Source organism: Equus quagga, unplaced genomic scaffold (genome assembly GCF_021613505.1).
Source record: "Equus quagga isolate Etosha38 unplaced genomic scaffold, UCLA_HA_Equagga_1.0 202622_RagTag, whole genome shotgun sequence".
In the NCBI taxonomy this organism is placed as follows: Eukaryota; Metazoa; Chordata; class Mammalia; order Perissodactyla; family Equidae; genus Equus; species Equus quagga.
The window spans coordinates 1-9641 of record NW_025798598.1 but is presented as its reverse complement, the minus strand read 5'-3'; the positions used below and the strand labels follow the sequence as shown (position 1 = coordinate 9641).

At 34.7% G+C, this 9641-nt stretch overlaps 1 pseudogene; it reads right to left on the bottom strand.

Annotated features, from left to right (window-relative positions):
• Positions 1 to 1152: 1152 nt before the first annotated feature.
• LOC124233429 (olfactory receptor 10J4-like) lies at positions 1153 to 7651 on the bottom strand (annotated as a pseudogene).
• Positions 7652 to 9641: the final 1990 nt, after the last annotated feature.

Genomic DNA, 9641 nt, shown 5'->3' with positions numbered 1-9641 from the left:
GAAGGCTTGGAACACTGGTATTTAAAAAATACATAGAATGGAATGAAAATTTTCAAAGGCAGCATATGAAAACATATGATATTCAGGTAGAGTAGTACTGAGAGAGAAATTTACTGCACTAAATGCTTACATTTCTAAAGAGAAAAGGTCCTAGAAGATATAAAATCAAGTGGAAGGAATCACTCTACCTGATGCTAAGGCTTAGTATGTAGCTACAGTCATCAGGACAGTGTGGTGCAAGATCACTGAAGATCAATGAGGGCGACTGCAGAACCCAGAGAGAGACCCACACAAGTATGCCTGACTGATCTTTTCAGGAGGTGCGAAAACAATCCACTGAAAGAAGTAAGGCTTTTCAAAAATGATGCTCTAACAACTGGACATCCATGGAGGATGGAAGCACCTCAACCTAAGCCTCACACCTCATACAAGAAATAACTCAAAATAGGCCATATACTTAAATGTAAAATATAGAATTATAAACTATATACCTTCAGAAAATAGAGGAGAAAATATTGAAGATATAAGACTAGCCAAAAGTTTTGGGAATTCACACTAAGAATACAACCCATAAATGGAAAGGTTATCCAGCTAATCTTCTGAAAATACTGTGTTCCAAAATATGTTTTGATTTATTTCCTGCTTGCTTATATGTATATATATCTGTGCATATACACACACACACACACACACACACACACACACACACATGCAAGCATGCACACAAACATCCACATCCACATATTAACAATATTTTAAAACTATATCCTGTTTATACTAGAAAAATAGTGATGCCAGGAAATATCAGGTAATTAGATAATACTCTGTTTGTACTCAAAGTGATGATTTTTAGTGAAGTACTCCACTTTATCCACTTTTTTATGTGTGAGGAAGATTGGCCCTGAGCTAACGTCTGCTGCCAATCTTTCCTCTTTTTTCTTGAGGAAGATTGTCATTGAGTTAACATCTGCACCAGTCTTCCTCTATTTTATGTGGGGTGCTGCCACAGCATGGCTTGATGAGCAGTGCTAGGTCCATGCCCGGGATCCGAACCTGGGCCTCCTATGTGGAGCACGCAAACTTAACCACTACATCACCAGACTGGCCCCCACAACTTTATCCACTTTTACTTATTAAAATTATGTAAATTTTTTAAATGTTAAGGGTTCTTTTATTTTCGATCTGAGGGATAAACATATTTGCATTGTCTAATATCTTCCTTAGGGCTTCTGCAATTCTTTATTTCTTAAATGTAAAAGACAGGATTAAGTAGAGATGTCAGCACTGTATATGTCACAGCCATCAGCATATCTTCATGGAATGAGTCACTGTCCTTGGGCCTCAAATAAACAAAGCAAGAAAATCCATAGTGGATGCACAGTACAGTGAGGTGAGAGGAGCAAGTAGAGAAGGTCTTATACTTCCTCTTTGCGGAAGACATCTTCAAAACTACGGACTCAAAGAAGACATAAGAAACCATAATTAAAATAAAGCTGGACACCAATACAGGGCCAGGGAACAAAAACCATTTCATGATACAAAATGTAACCACAAGCAAGGGAGACCAGAGGCGAGATGTTGCAGAAGACGTGCTGGAAAGTGTTGGAGTCACAGAAAGGCAAGTTGAACATGGTGATGACGACGCACAGAAAAACCATGACCCCAGCCATCCAAGAGGCCAAAATCAGCTGAAAGCAGATCTTATGGGTCATTTGGATGGCATAACGCAGTGGGTTGTGAATGGCAGGTTAACAGTTATAGGAGATGGCAGCCGTGATGAAGCTGGTATTTCCACCTAAGCCTAACACAGAAAATATCTGTGTGACACACTCAGGAAGAGAAATGGTCTTGCTGTCTGATAGCAAGTCTGCTAACATGTGGGGAGAATTACCATAGTGGTACAAGTTTCTGAAAAGGACAGGCCACAGAGGAAAAAGTACATGGGGGTGTGAAGGCTGTGACTGAGCTGGATGACTCCCATTATGGACACATTTGCAGTTAAGATGGTCTTTTGAGAGAAGAAAATCAAGACAAAGAGGAGACTCTGCAGGTCTGGGAAACTAAAGAAACCCCACAGAGGGAACGCTTCCTTTGGTGTAATTGCCAATCCTCCTTGTGGGCAGAGAAACTTTGCTTCAAAGGTGCAGAGATTCTGAGGTAAAATTCTGAGAGGATTGTAAAAAGATCCATACGCACTGGACTTTAATGCGGGGCACCTTGGCAAGTTGCAGGCAACTCTTCATCAGAGAACCTGAGAAACGGATGCTAAATACACCTGCCTGAAGTTAAGTTCTGGAGTCAGTGATGAGAATGATTCTAGTGTTAGAATTTGCATAAATGACAAGGCGGGGGGCAAATATCTTCTTGGTTTCTACTCACAAAAGCACTCTTTATCTCTCTCTTTTCCAATCAGGATCTTCATGTAAGAGGGAAAGTAGGAATAAAATTGCTTTTTCTGACCCACTGGATCTGTGATGTCACATTTTTCGACTGCTTTTGGGATCTAATGGTACTTTGGTACTCAGGAGTGCTTAATAAATTAATGTCTGAATGACTAAAGGAATTCAATCTTTTGAATCGTTTAGTGTGAATATAACATTTAAAAAAATTTAGAAAGATCAGTGAAATGTTCTGGACGAACTTTGATTTTTCTTTCAATGCAATCCTATATTCATCAGTGCACCACCATGAAGCAGCTACAAAGGTGATAATTGTGACAATGATTAGACCACATACATGATTTTAACATGTTGTAACTTCTGCTGGGTTCCTATCCATGGTAGTAAGTGGAGCTTGAGATCCATAATATCATTAGTTCTTAATACATATCAATAATTTTTAAGTTCTTGAAAACTTCTTATTGACGTTCTTTTTCAGATGACTAATGTGACATAACAGACGAACTTGTAGTAATGATTTTGAAAGTACTGTATCATTCTTGAATGGCATATTCTGGTCATTATGCTGTAATGAAGTTAGGGTGTTTAGCAGAACTTCTATGACATTTTCTAGACAGTATACCTGTTATGTGGTTTGCTTTGCATTACAGAACTGAATAGAATCAACCCATATTTCTCAGAAAACTTTGGCAAATTATATTTATATTTTGATTCTTCATTAAACATCCAGTCTTGTGGGAGGTAATGGCAGAAAAGTGATATGAAGACATTCTATAGAATTTTGATTTTAACTTCTGTCACTTTTAAAGGTAATATTTTTCTTGTGTCCGTGCCACATAAATCTTCCTATTGGCTAGCAAGTTGTCAAAGATCTTCCTTGGAGAAATATTTTCTCAAGTCTTTAGTCCATTTTTTATTTAGGTATTAGGTTTTTTGCTATTGATTTGTAGGAGTTCCTTATATATTTTGGAAATGACCCTCTAATCAGATATATGCTTTGGAAATATTTTCTAGCATTCAGTAGATTATCTTTTCACTCTGTTGATTGATTCCTTTTCTTTGCAGTAGCTTTTTAGTCTGATGTAGTTCCTTTTACCTATTTCTGCTTTTTTTCCCTGTGCTTTTGGTGGCATATCCAAGAAATCATGAAGTCATAAAGAAACCAAAGAGATGATGTTTCCTCCTATGTTATCTTCTAGCAGCTTTATAGTTTCAGGTATTATTTTTAAGTCTTTACTATATTTTGAGCTGATTTTTTGTGTATGGAATAAGAGCCTGTCTCCATTGTTTTTCATGTGGATATCCATTTTCCAACACCATTCATTGAAATGACAATTCTTTACCCATTTTATAGTCTTGACATTCTCCTCAGAGATCATTTGACAGTACACATGTGAGTTTATTTCTGGGCTCTGTTCTATTTCATTAGTTTATGTTTCTATATATATGCTGGTACCATACTGTTTTGATTAATGTAACTTCCTAATACACTTGAAATCAGGATGTCTGATGTCCAGCTTTATACTTATTTCTTAAGATTTCTTTGGTAGTTCAGGATCTTTTGTATTTCCAAACAAATTTTAGAATTGATTTTTCTATTTCTGTAAATAATTCCATAGGGATTTTGATAGCGATTACCTTGAATTGTGATATGGCTTTGAGTAGTATAGACACTTTAGCAATAATCTTCCATCAACGAACACCAAGTCTTTCTATTTCTGTGTGTCTTCTTTAATTTCTTTCATCAGCATTTTGTATCTTCCATAGAACAAATCTTTCACCTTCTTGTTTAAGTTTATTACTAAGTATTTTATTCTTTTTAATTCTAAGTGGGATTGATTTCTTAATTTCTTTTTTAGATAGTTCACTGTTAGTAATTAGAAAATCAAGTGATATTTGTGTGTTAATTTTGTATCTTGCAACTTTATTGAATTTGTTCATTAATTCTAAGAATGTTTTTAATCTTTATGGTTTTCTACATAAGATCATGTCATCTACAAAAAGAGATAATTTTCCCTTTTCTTTTCCTATTTGGATGACTTATTTTTCTTGCCTAATTTCTCTGGCTAGGACTTCTATGTTTAATAGAAGTGGCTAGAGTGGGAATTCTTGTCTTGTTCCTAATTTTATAAGAAAAGCTTTCAGTTTTTCACCATTGAGTATGATGTCAGCTGTGGGCTTCTCATAAATGGCCTTTATTATGTGGAGGTAAATTCCTCTGGACCTAGTTGTTCAGATTTTGTCATGAAAGGACGTTGAGTTTTGTCAAATAGTTTAACTGCATATATTGAGATGATCATGTGATTTTTATCCTTGATTCTGTTAATTTGGTGTATCACATTAATTAATTTGCATATGTTGAACCATTCTTGCATCCTAGAGAGTCCCATATGGTCATGGTGTATGATCTTTTTTTTTTCCCGTGTTGTTGAGTTAGATTTGCTAGTATTTTGTGGAGGACTTTTGAATCTACGTTCAATGTACATCAGGGATACTGACCTGTAGTTTTCTTTTATGAAGTGTTTTGTCTGGTTTTCTATATGGATACACTGGCCCCATAAAATGAGTTTGGAAGAAGTCCCTCTCCTTCAATTTTTTGGAAGACTTTGAGAAGGTTTGGAGTTCATTTTTCTTTAAGTGTTTGGTAGAATTCATGAGTGACGACATCTAGTGCTGAACTTGTCTTTGTTGGGAGATTTTTGATTATGGCTTTAATCTCCTTACTCATTATTGGCCTGTACAGATTTTCTATTTCTTTGTGAATCAGACTTAGTAGGTTGTATGTTTCTAGAAATTTATCCATTTCTTCCAAGTTGTGGAATTGGTGGGTTATAATTGTTCATAGCAGTCTCTTATGATACTTTTTATTTCTGTGAAGTCTGTAGTAATGTCCCTTCTTTAACTTCTAATTTTCTTTCTTTGTTCTTTCCTTTTTTCTTGGTTAGTCTGAGTAAAGGTTTGTCAATTTTGACTATATTTTCAAAAAAGAACTCTTAGTTTCATTGAGGTTTTAAATGTCATTTATTTCTACTGCAATCTTTATCATTTTCCTCCTTCTGCTAACATTGGTCTTAGTTTGTTCCTGTTTTTCTAGTTCCTTGAGGTTTAAAGTTAGGGTGTTTATTTGAGATCTTTCTTTTTTCTCAATGGAGCCATTCATCACTATAAACTTGCCTCTTAGTACTGCTTTAGCTGCTCCCCATAAGTTTTGGTATGTTGTGTTTTAATTTTCATCTGTCTCAAGATATGTTCTAATTTCCCTTTTGATTTATTTCTGACCCATTGGTTGTTCAGCTCTGTGTTGTTTAATTTCCCCATGTATTTGTGGATTTCCAAGTTTTCTTCTGTTGTTTATTTCTATTTTCATTTCATTGTTGTCAGAAAAGATACTTGGTATGATTTAAATCTTGTTACATTTGTTAAGACTTGTTTTATGACCAACGTATGTTCTATCCTGGAGAATGATCTATGTTCAATTGAAAAGGATGTGTATTCTACTGCTATTGGGTGAGATGTTCTGTATATGTGTGTTAGGTCCATTTGCTGTATAATGTTGTTCAAGATTGCTGTTTTCTTATTGATTTTCTTTCTGGATGTTCTATTAATTATTGAAAAAAAGTTTCAAGTCTCTTACTTTTGTTGTATTGATTTCTGTTTCTCCCTTCTGTTATGCCAATGTTTACATTATTTATTTAGAGACTATTATGTTGGGTGTATATATATTTATAATTGTATCTTCCTAATGGGTTGATCCTTGTATCATTATAAAACGTCTCTCTTTTTCTCTTGTGAAAATTTTGGACTTAATCTCTGTTTTAGCTGGTAAGCATGGCCAACTTTGGTGTCTTTTGGATACTATTTCATGGACTATCTCTTTTAATCTCTTCACTTTCAGCTTATGTTTGTCCTTATATCTAAAGCGTGTCTCTTGTTCGAGATATATTGGTCAATCTTGCTGTTTATTTCATTGAGCTATTCTTATGTCTTTTGATTCAGGGAATTTAATCCATTTTTATTCAAAGTAACTGTTGATATGTAAAGACTTACTATTTCCATTTTGTTAATTGTAATCTGCTTTATACTTCTTTTTTCCATCTTTCTCTCTTTTGCAGACTTCCTTTGTGATATGCTGATTTTTGTACTGATATGCTATGATTCCATTCACTTTTTCTTTTATGTATCTTCTATAGATGTTTTCTTCATTGTTACCATAAGGTTTACATAGAAAAATCTTATAGTTATAACAGTCTATTATAAGCTGATGCAAACTTAAATTCAGTTGTTTAAGAAATCTGTATACTTTAACTTCTCTTCCCCACACTTTGTTATTCACATCACAATTTATATCTTTTTATATTGTGTATCCATTAACATGCTTTTTAAGTTATAGTTATTTTTAATGCTCTTGTTTTTTAGCTTTGTTACTATAATAAAAGTAATTAATATAATACTACTACAGTATAACTATGTTCTTCATTTGTCTATATATTTACCTTTACCAGTGAGTTTTTTACTTTTATATACTTCTGAGTTTCTCTTTAGTGTCTTTCTATTTCAACTTGAAGAACTCACTTTAGCGTTTCTTGTAAGGTAGATCTAGTGGTGATTAATTCCCACAGCTTTTGTTTGTCTGGAAAGACTTTATTTATCCTTCATTTTTAAAGGACAATTCTGCCAGATATAGTATTCTTGGTTGACAGTTTTTTCATTTCAGAACATTGAATATATGATCCCACTCCCTTTGACATGCAACATTTCTGCTGCAAAATTTGCTGTCAGTTTTTGAGGCAAACCATTGTATGTGATTGTTGCTTTTTTCTTACTGCTTTCAAAATTCTCTCTTAGTCTTTGATACTGACAATTTCATTTTACTGTGTTTTGTTGTAACATTTAGGGGTTATTTCAGCTTTGGAAATCTTTTGGGCTTCATGAATATGAATGTTTAATTTCCTTCCCAGAATTCAGTTTTCAGCCATTAATATTAAATTAATCTTTCATCCAGTTCTTTCTCTTCTCCTTCTTTCACTTTCAAATTGCATATATTGTTTCTCTTTCTGGTGTTCCACTAGTCCCTTAGGCTTTCCTTACTCTTTTAAATTTTTTTCTTTTTGCTCCTTGACTGGATAACTTCAAATGACCTGACTTTGAATTCACTCATTGTTTCTTCTCCTTGAGCAAATCATCTGTTGAACCCACTATTGAATTTTTTTACTTGTTATTGTAGTATTCTGCTTCAGAAAATCTCTTTGCTTCTATTTCATATTTTCTATCTGTTATTGATATTCTCCTTTTGTTAATGTTTTTTATCATGTTTTATTTTATTGTCTATCATTGTTCAAACTCGTTTATCTCACTCATCCTCTTTAAGATGATTATTTTGAAGTTTTTGGCAGGCAATACATAGATCTCCTTTTTTTTAGGGTCAATTACTCGAGAGATATTTTCTTTCTTTGATTGTGTCATTATTCTATGATTCTTTGTATTCTTTTTGGCTTTGTTGGTGTCTGTGAATTTAGAAAAGAGCCTCTGCTTCCAGTCTCTGTGCGCTGGCTTTTACAGGGAAAGACCTTCCTCCATCTGCCTGGCTAGAGATTCTGGAAGGTGTTCCAACTGTTTTTATGGATGTGTCCTGCCTGGCTTCTTCTGCTGTCTTACTGCTGTAACACAGGTCAGGACGTTGTATGTATGCTTCATTTCTCCCATACCTCATGGGGAAGTTATTTAAATTTCTTCACCTGCTCCTATTCTAGCAGAGCTTTGTCAGGTACATCAATCATCCCACAACTTCTCCTTTGTACTCAGCTGCCCCCAACAATATGTGCTGGCTCTGTCTGTACTGAAGGTCATGAGGCACAGAAACTGATCATTCTGGAGCACTTTGAAAGGCTGGGATGTGGAGGTACACTCTAGTCTTCTCCTTCCCTCCTATGGGAGTAGCTTCAGCTTCTGCACCTTCTCCCAATCTTTTAGAGCTGTGCCAAGTGCAGTCAGAAGACTGCCCCTCTTCCTTTGTTGTTAGCTGTCCCCACCAATCTCTGTTACTTCCATCAGTGCTGTGGATGAAGCAAGACAGAAACCAAACCCTCAGGCCTCTCACTGAAAGACCAGGAGGGTGTATGCATGCTCCAGTTACTCCTTTAACCAGTGAGAACTTATGGGCTGTGGTGATGTTTTTCAGCACTAAGCTGTGACAGGGAGGGAAAAACACGGGGAAAGCAAAATTGCTCTTCTTATCCATTTCAGTGTGACTGTACTTGGTTTTGTGTTTGACTAAGGTATGGCAAGTTCTCAACTGGATTCTGGACATCTTATAAAGATATTTTTGTCTGTAATTTTCCCAAAATAAAGTGTCTCTTTGGAGAACCAAAGGCTGAGACTTCCTTCTATGCTATCTTGCTAACATCCCTTCCCCAATTCCTTTCCATTGTTATCAGAAAGAAGGACTCATGTGGGACAGCCACTATATACATTTATAAATTTGTCCTGGGTTATGTTAATTCTACTGCTCTTTGTCATAAAATATTATTAGAATACTAGAAATAGGTATATATCTTCCCAACCACTTGTGAAGAAAAAGAAAACTTGGAAGATTGGTTTGAACTTGTAAGAGGAAGGTTGAAAATAAATGGCTAAAAAAAAAATATCACTGAGAAAATTACAAAAGAAGAAAGCATAGAAATATATATAGTGCAAAATAAATTTTAAGGCAATATTGTTTCAAGCAACACAAAAACATATTTCTTAAAAATGAAAGGTACAGTGGGCTAGAATTGTTGGAAGTGTTCAATACAGTTTACAGGATCAAATCTTTAACATTCAAGTCCAGTCTCATCATTTTCTATGTGACCTCAGGCAGATATTATACTTCTCTGTGTTCACCTTATTTCCATCACTGCTAAGTTTCTTTAAATATGTATTAAGCATTTTTATATTTATATAAATATATAGTGTTTCATGGGGAAATTTGGGTTTCTGAGTGAATTCAGAATGCCATGACAGAAAGTTACTTATTAGAAACTGCCCTGTTTATTCCCTCTATAGCCATTATAATGATCATTATGTTATTATACATTTGTTTACAGTTTAATATCTGTGTTGCCCTCTAGAATATAAGCTGCTTGACCTGAAATATCAAATTAAACTTAAAACCAATATTTAAGTATGGGATAATATGTTATACTCTCAATAATTATGAAATGAAAGGGTATCAACATTTAGAAGAAAGGAAAAATTACTGATCAC